This window comes from Puma concolor, chromosome B1 (genome assembly GCF_028749965.1).
Source record: "Puma concolor isolate L17-30 chromosome B1, mPumCon1.1.hap2, whole genome shotgun sequence".
NCBI lineage: Eukaryota > Metazoa > Chordata > Mammalia > Carnivora > Felidae > Puma > Puma concolor.
In genome coordinates, this window is record NC_141670.1 from 115,909,201 (window position 1) to 115,922,469 (window position 13,269).

A 13,269-nucleotide genomic window follows, 5' to 3' on the forward strand; every position below is an offset into this window, starting at 1 on the left:
CATCCCTGAGTGTTGATGGATGGCTGTGACTGGATGTCATTGCATCATTAATGTTTACAACAGAGAATGTTGGTCATTACTTTTCCAGACAGCAATTGCTAAGAATAAGCCAGCATGCAGTGGAGATAAAGTTGCAAACCATCCTCAACTGCCATGGATCTCTAAGGAGCAGCTGACAACATTATGTATTAAACATTTATTATGGGTTAAATTGAGTGCTTAACATGCTTAACCATCCCCTGCACCACTTGTAACAACTCCAGGGAGAAGATACTATGGCTATTCCCATTTTATAGGTGAGAAAACCAAATCATAGAGAGTAATCTGGCCAAGGTCGCATGGTGAGTGGAGAAGCCAAGAATCAAACAAGCCCTCTTGGGCTATCACCACCACTGTATACCTCCTCCTCATAATTGGTATCCATTGTCTTTACAAAGAGCTATTTTCCAGAATTGTCAGGTTCAAAGTCCCATGAAGTCGCCAGTAGAGGAGGTGTGCGAATAGCTGTGTACCAAGAGCCCTTTGATACTAGATAAGGCTCTGTGTGGAACCATCTCTCTGGCACCCCTGCCTCACCCAGATCCCACTGCATGCTCAGGACAACGCCTTGGTGAATTTGAAAGCTGTCCCATCAACAAGACCTTGACTTGAGAGGTAGGATGGCTGGGGCCTCTCCTCAGGACAGCCCTGGAAGCAGCAACGTTCATTCACAGTGTAGATGTATTCAGCAGCAGGCCTGAAACAGAGACGTCGTAAATCCCATCAAAATCTCCCCCATTATGTGACACACTTTGTTAGAACAGAATAAGGGGTTCGGCTCTGTTGGACCAAATCAAGTTGGTCTGTGTGGAGTATCACATTTTAGATTCAAATCCCTGTTAAACCCTCTGCTTAGGCTCGTGGTTAACAATATTTTTATATCTGTCTGCAGAGATGACAGGCAGCCCGGCTCTCGAGCAGGCCCAGCGGCCTCTGCGTGGCTGCTTTTAGAGGCAGGCTCCATAGATGAAAGGCAGAAATCCCACCACCCCAGTGTCTCCTGATTAGCCCGGAGAAAAGCTGAATGACAAACATGTTTCCAATCTGCCTGGCCCATGCAGGGAAATGGGGCAATCTGGACTGAAAAGGGATTTAGACTTTTGTTGTGTGCAAGGGAGGGGGGATGGAGAAAAAAGCTGATTGAAATCCATCCACAATGCTTTCCCACTTGGTGATCTCTCAGATAAGAAACAGGCTGGCTGTGGTTCAGACCCCTACCATGCCCGTGCATCATCCCTCTGCCCGCCTAGGCGCTAGGTAATCTTGGCCCTCTCAGACAAAGTCAAATACTGTAGAGACTATTGCAATGGGTGGTTTCAGAGCACGTGCTCTTTTGGCCAGAGTGTTATGTTTGTTGATTAGTAAAATTGGCCTACGGTAAAATTCTCTATAGAACACCTATGTTAAAATAGCATCAGTTAACAGTGTTGATAGGTCACCTAGTTAGCTGTTCAGTTACTTACACTAATCATATTACCCTACACTAGTTTCTTAGTCATCTAAAATGCTACACAAAACGATGGCAAAGCTCAGGTGGTAAATGCTAAGTGTTAAATATGTGACTTATTTATTGGACACACTGAATAAGACAGAATACCTTCATTTCTCTCTTCCCAATGGAGAGAAGAGCCCCACAGATATTGAAAGTATACATACTTGATGCAGGGCTTCTCTTAACTACGTTAGTCGATGCATCATTCATCACTTTCTATTACATAATTGTATGTGCAGGTGGGCAGGGTTTGGGTGCTAAATATTTTTGAAAAATCCGCCAGCCACGCAGATGGAAATACTATCTTCTAAGAGCATACATTCTGGCTTCAAGAAAATAATCTTTTTCCTTTTACAGTGCATACACTTGGGCATTGCTAGCATTATGCTGATGTAGTGAAGGGCAGGGTTCAGGGAAATCTGTCCCCTCCAAGCGTCCCTTCGCCAGGGCGTGGGTATGAGAAGAGCACCTATAATATAAGATGGCCGCCTTCTACCTCTCCTGGCCGCCTCGGGAAGTCCAGGAAGTATTGCTCTGTTGGCATCAGTACAGTGCTTCTTCAAACACAATTATCAAGACAGTCCTCAGTGACCTCTTATTGCTGCTGTATTTGGGAAACTGCATTCAGATGCAGATTGACCTAAATCCTATCAACCCATTCAACCATGTGTGTGAGTGTGCGTGTATGCGTGCGTGCCCGCGCACGTTTGTGAACACACATCACACATGTATTTGCACTTCTATAAATTCCCCCTAGAGCATTTAAACTACCCCAATCTAAAATTTCCAAATGAGGAGAAATGCTTATTTTCCCAGGCAACTGTGTCCATTGCTCTTGTGCTCTTCTTATAAATATTTCATCGCAAATATTTAACACGATTCTTTCCCCAATCGGATCAGCTTTGAAATGCTCCTCAAAGTGAATTCTCCCCTAACAATAGCTTGATGCAAAAGCTTTTTTTTCTTCTCTTAAGCACAGGGTCTGCTGCCATAGCAGCACGAATAGTTCTTATTTAATGGAAAAGAAAAGATACTTTACATTGATTCAGTAGTCCACAAAGGTGGGGGCGGCGGGAGGCGCGGCACATGCGCACCTTACGCATCCAGTGTGGAGGCCCAGCCTACCTTGACCTCCCCTCCCCCAGCACGCCTGCGATTATTACCCAGCCTACATTAGAACTGTAATGGGAAGTGACAAGTTTATGTAAATGATCCACACACGGATTTTGCTCTTGTAAAACAGAGCAGTTACTTTGGGCTTTCTAATTATTTCATGCCTTGTGGTTCTCTGATGGGGCAGAGATGACTATACTTGAAAAGTACCTTGTGATTGACAGACTTCTGTCCCCCTGGAGCTCATTAGGGCTCTGGCTTTGGAAGATGGGAAATAACCCTACCAGGCACCAAAAAAGAAAAGAAGAATTCACCCAGCACCAGTGATTCTGTAGATTCATTTGTTCAGATTTATGTTTTGTTGGGGAAACAGTGTAATCAGAAAAGTGCACTCTTGCCTTCCTGATCCAAACAGACTCTCTGCTTTGGTGCTTTTGATTTTTAAAGCCTGCATTTAGAGTCACACAGGCTGTAAGATGTAGAACTTGAAGGGTATGAAATGCCAGTAGGGTTCCTCACAAAGAAGCGGGGAAGAGAGTCAGATGAGAGAGGCAGTGTGCCGTATGGGGCAGCCACAGACTCTAGGCGGATGCTGACCACAGTTGTCACTTTGCAGGCCCAGCATGACCTGTTCCAAAGTCAAATCGGCAGAGAAATCAATGAAGGGAGCAAATAAGATGGAATAATTGGTTAAGAAGTTCTGTCTGCCCAGTTTAAATATGCCCTGGTGAGAAGAAGTGCTGGGATGGGGCTGGGATTGTAGAAAAATAAAATCATAAAGCTGGAAAGACTTTAAGGTTTCTTTTGTCTTCCCATTTTACGGATTAGAAAATTCAGAGAGAGGACAACCGTATAGCTGGCTAGCAGTACAGCCAGAACCAGACTGTAGCTTTCTATCTAAAATCCATTTCTCTGGGGCCGAACCAGGAAGGGGCTAGGATTGGGGGAAGACCAGCTGACATGAGGTCTGCTAATGGATGAGGTTCCAAGAACAAGCGAAAATCTGTTAGTCTAAATACAGTAGGGTCAGGTTTTGTACGCACTACGCTTAAATGTGTAAAAGTTGGACCATTCATTGTTTTTGTAACTGACCATGCTTTCAAGCTACATATGCCTGTGTAGTAAGGGAAACAAATACACCTAATTAAAGTTAAGTTCAGTGTTTCTCAGTTTAAAAGTTTCATTCAGGTTCGTTTATTTTCTTTCGGATGAATATTCAGTCAAATTCAGTGTCCACACTTCCTACCAGGGCCTTTTGTCTTCTTTCAAAAATCCCCCAGTCCCGTGCCCGCTTCCCCAAGAAGGCATCTGGGCGTGCTGCGTCTTTGTAATGACTGGAGGGATAGACTGGTTTGAGCACAGGTGGGCTTTTCTCTGGTTCTTTGATGTCTTTCCAGCTACAGGTAGCTGTGCATGCCAGTAAGCAGCCTCCCTTCCCCCCCTTCACCACACATACAGTTAAGTTTCCTTTGAACCCAGGAAGTCATCTTGGAGCCTAAGAGGAAGACAGAAGGATATTTCTTCAAAATGAGATTGTATTAATCTAGAAGCTCCTCTGATGCTTTTTTTTTATATTTGGCAAATTTTAGTGCCACCACATGCCCTTATAATGCCCTTCTCCACGTCTGTCATTGTCCGTGCAGTGTCCAAGAGGAAGTCTGAGCCAGTCAGGAAAAATAAAGAAGCTACCGTTAATTGCACATCTGAGCCATGCAGTATAAATGTTGGCCCCCTGCTAGATATGGAACACAGAGCCCGCAATGGAGGCATGAACCCTGTACTGGAGATGAAGCAGTAAGTCAGGAGCTAGAGGAGCAAGTAAACCAAACCAGGTAAAAGTAGATGGACATACGGGAAGGAAAAGAAGGTCAGCCTCTAACAGAAGCATGCTGCAAAATTTCTTAGTTGACAAGAAGAATAGAAAGGGAAGAAAGCTGCCCAACTCATTTCAGGAGGCTTATAAAGAAACGTTGATTCTAAAACCACTATGGACAGCACAAGAAAAAAAGTACAGGCCTCTTTAACCTATGAATGCAAATGGGAAAATCCTGTATAACTTACTTTCTATGTGAATCTAATAACATTTGAAAAACAAACCTATGGGCGCCTGGGTGGCTCCGTCGGTTAAGCCTCCAACTCTTGGTTTCAGTCCAGGTCATGGTCTCATAGTTTGTGAGTTCGAGCCCTGCACCAGACTCTGTGCAGTGCGGTGCCTGCTTGAGATTGTCTCTTTCTCTCTCTCTGTCTGCCTCTCCCCCTCTCACTCTCTATCTCTGTCAAAATAAATAAATAAACAATAATAAAAAAACCCAAGTGAGATTTATCTCAGGAATTTAACAGTGGTGTAATACCAGAAAGCCTCTCTTAAAAGAGACAACAAAAGAAAAATAAAGGAAAGAAAAATCTCTGAATGTGAAAGTATTTCATGAAGTTTAGTATTTACTTATGATAAAATAATAGTCTCAGTAGCCAGGACTACAAGGGAACTGCTCTAATCTGAGGTAGCGTTTTGCCAGAAGACTCAGGGCAACATGGTAGTTGATGGAGAAGCCTTAGAAACGCTCAGTTCTTTTAAGGTCTGGAACAGAACAAAGTTCTCATGATCCCTGCCCTACTTAACTTTTTCTTAGATGTCCTCACCAATAAAAATTTCCAAACACAAAATAAGAAAAAAAAGTAGATTATAAGATGCGATGATTTAAAAGATGTCCATAAGCTGCTTCGGATTCTGTGTCTCCCTCTCTCTCTCTACTGCTCCCCCACTCTCACTCTGTCTCTCTCTCTCTCAAAAATAAATAATAAACATTAAAAAATTTTAAAAAAAAGATGTCCATAAATTCTCAAAAAGTGGACCCTAGTTTCTCAGTCCTTGAGTTTGGACTGGATTTAGTGAGTTGTTTCTAACAAATAGAATAAGGTGAATTAATGCTGTGTGATTTCTAACACTAAGTCAGATTCCTGGATTCCTGACCTTAGAGATTATTTGCTAATAAATCTGCTCTTGTAAGCTGATAGGTTTGGGAATAATTTGTTTCTTCCAATTGATGACTGCTACACAAGCATTGGAATAAAAGAGATTAAGTTGTCGTTTATTGCTGACAATATGATTGTGTGCATAGAAAATCCAACAGCATTTACAAAGCCATTAAAACTAGTGAGAGTTCAGCAAGTTTGCCTTAATTTAAGATCATCTTACAAAAGTCAATAGTGTTTTCTATCCCAGCAATAACTAACTAGAAAATAAGTATCATAAGTATCATTCAGAATAGCAGCCAAACTGTAATGTATCTGTGACTTAATTTTACATGGAATATACAAGACATTTTTATGGAAAAAATACTAAAAGTTTATTAAAATACAGAAGATTGAATAAAAGAAACATGTACTGTATTGATGGTTACTGACTTCATATTAAAGATATTTTAATTCTTGGGGCGCATGGGTGGCTCAGTTGGTTAAGCATCCAACTCTTGATTTCAGATCAGGTCATGATCTCACAGTCTGTGAGTTTGAGCCCCACGCGGGCGCTCTGCACTGCCAGCATTGAGCCTGCTTTGGATTCTGTCTCTTCTGCTCTCTCTGCCCCTTTCCTACTCAAGCGCATTCTCTCTCTCTCTCTCTCTCTCTCAAAGATAAATAAATAAACCTTTTAAAAAAAAAAGATATTTCAATTCTCTCTCAATTAATATATAATTTCAATGCAAAGACAATAAAAATTCCAGCCAGATTTCGCACCTGCCTAGATGGCTTACCATCATCTATCACTGTGTCTTCTAAGCACCGAATACCTTAAATACCATGCTCTGCCCTTATCACTAGAATTCCTTGGGTTGCCTTCAGCTGGGTCTGTATCAAGGGCCTACCTCACCCCAGTGGCCATGTCTCTTTTCCAAGTCTCAGCCTTATGTGTTCTGGCTCACATTATTTACTGAGCTCCAAGCTTCTGTTGTGAGTTGGGCTGTGATAAGAGAGGCAAAAGAGGAAGGAGCAGGGGAAGGGGGGCACAATAACAATAATAACAACATTTGGATCCTCTGTAGGTAGGACCCCTTTCTTTGAAGGCAGTTTCATTATGAAGCCAAAAGACCATAAGACGGGAGTCTGATTATCAGTGCATTTGAGCAAACCCATGAGGCATGTTTACCTGCATTAATGAAAACTATAAAAAGTGTAGACTTCTATGCAAAGTTTAGAAGACATATCAGGAGAAAAGATGCCAGAACTGTGTGGTTACTCTAATTAGCAGGTCAATACAAACAACGTTCTTATTGGCTTCATGAATGAAAAAGTAGGTTAAAACATTATAAACTCATTTAGATTTGGTATAGCAGAGAGCAAAGATTTGGGGCTCTATCAAAAAGAACAAAGGACCACCAAACCAGAAGTTCTTTTCATTCTTAACCCCCATTCTTGATGGGGAATGCAGTTTAAAAAAAAAAGGACATCCTGTAGCTATGGTTTAAGAAATTATCTGAATGCACTGAACAGTGAAGTGATTCAACTGTAAAGGATTAGACTCCATGCAAAAGCAAATATTGCCCCTTTAGCTCGAATCTGTACTCTCTCTAACATATCCATACCCCACTTCTCCTGACTTATTCCTATTTGTGCTTCAGAACTCAGTTCTGAGGTCAATATCTGTGGGAGGCTTTCCTTTATACCTCTTCCTTCCACCTCAGTTCCTGCTAACTGCCCCTTCTGAGTCCACCCTGCATCACGCCTTTCATGGACTTGTCACCCCAAATTGGGTTTGTTGTGTCATCTCTTTACCCACTAGACTTTGAGTCCTTTAAGGGTAGAGACTGTTTCTTCAATGTCTATCTTCCAAAGATCCAATCCAGCACCTTAAAGATACTAGGCTCTCAATAACATTCACTCAATGAATAAATGAGTGAATGAATGTCATTGCTCTCTAGGAAAAGAGAATTAGATGTAATCTCTACAGAGGTAAAGGGAGTATGTATGCATAACAGAATAGCATCACTGAGTCAGATGTGAAGGACAAGTAAGAAGGAGAAATAACAAAAGTGCCTGAAGGCATGGAGAAAAGAAGAGAAGGAAGAGGTGGTGAGTAGGAATTTACACATAAACAACAGAGAAAACTAAAGAAGATACAGTTCAGGCTGTAATAGGGGGAAGGCAATGAAAAATATTTCCAAACTCTACAGCTAAACAAGAGAGTGCAGTGAGAAGATAGGAAGAATGAAACTTTTTGAGAAGCAAAGATAGGGAAGGCAGGTTACAGAAGATTTCACCTTTTTTTTTTAAAATAAAATTTATTGGGGCGCCTGGGTGGCGCAGTCGGTTAAGCGTCCGACTTCAGCCAGGTCACGATCTCGCGGTCCGTGAGTTCGAGCCCCGCGTCAGGCTCTGGGCTGATGGCTCAGAGCCTGGAGCCTGCTTCCGATTCTGTGTCTCCCTCTCTCTCTGCCCCTCCCCTGTTCATGCTCTGTCTCTCTCTGTCCCAAAAATAAAGTAAAAAACGTTGAAAAAAAAAATTTTTAAAATAAAATTTATTTATTTGTTTTTTATAAAGTTTGTTTTGAGGGAGAGAGAGAGAGGGAATGTGAGTGGGGGAGGGGCAGAGAGAGAGAACCCAAGTGGGCTCCTCACTGCCAGCACAGAGCCCGATGCAGGGCTTGAACTCACAAACCACGAGATCATGACCTGAGCCAAAATCAAGAGTCAGAGGCTTAATGGACTGAGCCGCCCAGGGGCCCTCAGAAGACTTCATCTCATCAGGGGTTCCTACAGAGGGAAGGTGAAGGATGAAGAAATTAGTGAAACGAAGGAATGGAAAGCATGAAGAAACAGAAGACAATGAATGCCCAAGAAGCCATGTAAAGAGCAGAAATGCCACATGGAAGAATAGAATAATAACATTTAACATTTGTTGAGCATCACCTCAGCCACTGTGCTAATTTACATCTTATTTCATTTACTCCTCATGACAGTAGGCACTATTTTACAGATGAGGAAAACAATGACCCAGGAAAGTGAAGTATCCTATGTAAATTCACAGTTAGTAAGTGGTGGAAATGGGACTCCAATCCAGATCTTTCACCTCTGAAGCTCAGAACCTGAGACTAAAAGGAGGAAGACAAATAAACCAATGGAGGAATGGCAGGAAGAAAAGACTTCTGGAGAAAGCCCAAGCGTACCAAGTACACACATCAAATACATGTGACACACAACTCCAAGTGGAATTGCACAATACACATAGTGAGAGAATGTTGGAATTAGGCCTTCTGTGCTCTGAGGGAGTAACTTAAGAAAAAAACAAAACAAAACTCAAGAAGGAATGTTTTCTTTTATGCATTAGAGTCTGAGAATTTCTCTGTAGGAAGAGACACAAACTTGTTGAGACTTACAGAAGAAAATATAAGCTAAAAGCAAACTCCTGAGTCTCTATATGGGGGCCCAGTTTTATAAGGAAGTAGAATAGTTCTCTACATGATAAAGTGGGGGAGAAACTTCAGTTTGGGGGTATAAATGCATGAAAGAGGAAAAAGAAATGAGTAGGTAAGGATGCAGATCTATGGAGTGAGGGCTGGAGGAAAAAAGGTCATCCAGTCAAGAGTGCCTGAGAGAGAGAAATGAAATGGAGAACTCAAATGGCTCATTGGGTTTATGAAGGGCTTTTGTGGGGTTGGGTTAAAATTTGGGTTAGGGACCCCCACATAATCTTCAGCAAAGGCAATGAAGAATAAACCATTCTGAATATGTTTGGATTTCTTATATAAAATGTTGAGGTGTGTCAGGTTATGGCTCAGATGGCTTTATATGGAGTAGAAAAAGCCTATTGGACACAAAGAGGGCTAAATCTGAGTTTCATGTATAATGATACTTGTAAAACAAACCATGAAGCATCACATATCAAAAGCCTGGAAAACTACAAGTGCTTCCTATGTGTCCGCAAACTATACTACTTGTAATTCATCTTAAGGAAATAATAGATGATATAGGTGAAGACTTTGCCTGCCATTATTTCACTGGAGAAAGAATGTGAGGAAAATGAACTGCCCAGCAATAAGCGACTGATTTAATAAATGATGATGCATACGTACAATGGAATACTACCAGCCCACAAAAAATTACATCATAGAGTCATTCATTTGGCAAATATGTATTGAGTGCCTTCCGTGTGGCCAGTGCTGACCTCGGCACTGATGACTCAGATGGGAATAAGTAAATGTCTCTGCCCTCCTGGAATTTACATTCTAGTGGAGGAGAGAGAAAGACAACACTCAAGTAAACCTAATAAAGAAGCAATATAATTCAAATGATGGTGATAAATGCTGGGCAGAGTAAAAAAGGAAAGAAGGTAGAGATCGACTCAAGTATGTAAGCTTATAAAGGTGTTCAAGGGAAGTCCCATCGAGCATAGAATTGGCTTCATAACAGGGCGATGTACCCTCTGGCCAGAAGTATTCCTCTTTTGGGAACCAGGATCTCTGTACCTGCACAGGTCAGAGCGAGAGGACAGGAAGCACAAAATCCTCAGCGTGTACCTGGGAGGGATGGTAAGCAGGACCACTCCTACTTCCATCCATTCATTACTAGATTTTGTATTTGACCTATTGAGATACTCATCATTTGGGTTTGTTGATTTACGGTGAACACGGTAATCTCAATGATGATCTCCATCCTCAAAAGCACCTCCAAGCAGACACTGCAGTTGTGACTTGAACTTGTTCCACCATTCTACCAGACTTTCTGGGTAGTGTGGTATGTGATATGACTGTGAGTCTGTAAAAGTGGGTTCCTTGGTCTAATGTGATGTTATTTGGGATCCTGTAGAGGTGGGTCAAATGTACTGTCAGCTTCCAGGAGATGGTATTGACTGAGGACCTGAAGGCAAAGTCATACTCCAAACATGTGTCTCTTCCACTCCAGATGCCCTTTCTAGGGGTGAAGAGGCAACTTGCCACAAGCAGCTGGTGCTGTGGCCAGGATTCAGAGTTGGCCTCTGTTACAGAGAGCTTGGCTATTTGGCAACAGGGACTATATCATCTTTGGTTGGTGAGATTTTGTAGGGATACCTAACCCTAAGCCAGGTCCACAGTAAAACACTTTATAAATTTCAGTTCATTTCAGTTCAGTTCAATAGACATTTCAGTTCTAACATCCCTCTAAGGCTGCTCTCTTGGCTGGGGAATGCTTTCTCTCGCAGCCCTCTCTCCATTCGGCCTTATTCTTGCTTGCCCGCTCCTCCTTCCCATTCTTAGCCTCCTGCTTCCACGACTATTTGGTTCATTGTGCCAGCATCAGGTGATGACAGACACTGGCTGGTATACTGCCTACTTAGTTCCTCTTCCATGGTGGGAGATCCCTGCTGGGATTTAGACATGCGACCTGAACGTCTTCACACTGTATGCTCATTCCCATGTCGATCCACATGCCTCAAATCCTCATCTCCTATCTTTTAATCTTTTTTTCTTCTGGGGTCTTGACCAGCTGCCTAAGCTATTCGGTACTGCATCCAAGTCTGTATGTTCTGACACCAGGCCATTCTCTGCACAGAGTGGGTGACCAGCAGTGCCACCCCAATGTTTGCCATTGGGAGAATTTTCTGCTATCCCTGGAAGGGAAGCCATCCCTTTGCAGGTTGCACACACATATAAGGCCGGTGTATCCATAATTCAGGGAAGGCTTTTTCCTCCTCTGTTGGTCACAAAGTACCCCCAGAGGACTGTGAAGGTGAGCTGTGGGAGAAGGAGCATGGTGGATGGAGGGAGAACAGTGGTGGATGACACAGGGCCTAGGCCACCTTGTGCAGCTTGCTTGTTCTCTCCAGCTTTACTCATGCTTGTTCCGGTATGTGCCACTTACATCATATGATGGTTTGTGCTGGGCCCATGTGACCATATCACTTGGTGGTATGAAAGGGGTCAGCTCAAGATGCACCATTCTGGGGGTCTGGTCGCTTGGTACCCTATGGTCAAGCACTCCATCTCTACCAGGCATAATACCGGGAGCTGTTTCTCAAAAGGTGTGTAATTCTCCACTGCAGATGGCATACTCCTGCTCTAGAAATCCAGGGGCCTGTGTTATAATTCTCCTACTGAGACCTTCCATCAACTCCACATGGTGTCTTTCCCACCGTGACATCTCTAAAACCATAGCGTCTGCTGGATTCTAAGACCTCAGTGGCAGGGTCACTTGTACCATAGCCCGGGCCTGCTACAGAACTTATCTTGATTTCTACTCAGAGCCACTAGCCTTTTGTGTCATCTGATATATGCATCAGAGCTGTGTTTGCAGGTATGTAATATGCTACCTTCAGAACCCAAGGCAAGTGTGAAGTGTTATGAGGTGGGACATGCAAGATGCAGTCATTTGTTCTTTACTTTGGAGAGGATGAAGGGGTTTCCCTCCCATGTCCAGACCACTAGATCCTTAAACACTTCACTAACGTGAATAGCTCTGAATCTTTGTAAGGTTTATTCCTCAGCCTTGGGAGGGCATGTGTCTCACCAAAGTCCAGCCACTTTTTTTTTTTAATTTTTTTAATCTTTATTTATTTTTGAGAGAGAGACAGAGTGTGAGTGGGGGAGGAGCAGAGAGAGAGAGGGAAACACAGAATCCGAAGCAGGCTCCAGGCTCTGAGCTGTCAGCACAGAGCCCGAGGCGGGGCCCGAACCCACGAACCGTGAGATCATGACCTGAGCCGAAGTCGGACGCTTACCGACTGAGCCACCCAGGCGCCCCTTAGCCACTTTTTGCTCATTATCTGATTAGCATAATGTCATCATTCTAGTGGAACAGTGTGACGTTTGGCATAAAGTCCCCTCAGACTCCTCAGACTATATTGTGATAGAGGACAGGGGAGTTGATATAATCCTAGGTCAAGATTGTAAATGTAATCTGTTGCCCATTCCAGATGGATGCGAATTGTTTTTTATCCTCTTACCTTATGGAGATGGGAAAAAATATATGTGCCAGACCAATGGCCACATATCATGTACTTGAGGCCTTGTTAATCTGCTGTAGCAAAGATACCACATCTGGTACGCCATCTGTTAACTGTGGCTTCTACACAGTTGAGTTTGCAGTAGGTCCTTATCTGCTAGCATCCATCTGGTTTTTTCAAGGGTCAAACCAATGAATTAAATAAAGATATCATGAGGCCTACCATCTCAGCATCCTTTAGACTATAAAGGTGGCTGGAAAGTGATTTTATTTTCAATTTATTGTTTTGGCTGGGAGTGGGGGGTGGGTTGGAAGGTTCAGAGCTTCTACTTGGCCTTCCCACTATGACTGGTCTTATTCCAAAAGTGAGGAAACCAATATGGGGATTATGCCACATACAAAGTATATCTTCTCCCATGGTACATTTGGAGACAGGGAAATGACCACTGAGTGGGTCCATGGACCCACTAGACCCATGATGAACCACAGCTGGATCAGGATTATATTTATTGCTTGGCCTCCATATGCTGTCATGATGATGCTTCAGGTCTCTGGGTTAATTTTTACCCTATGATTGGGTACCCCCTCCCCCATCTCCCTAGTCTGTGGTCACCAAAGTAAATGGCTGTAAGTCTCTTTGCGGGACAACCAGGCAACCATTACCATGTATACTTGCCATGATACTGTGGAATCCTTCATCCTGGGAATCGCAC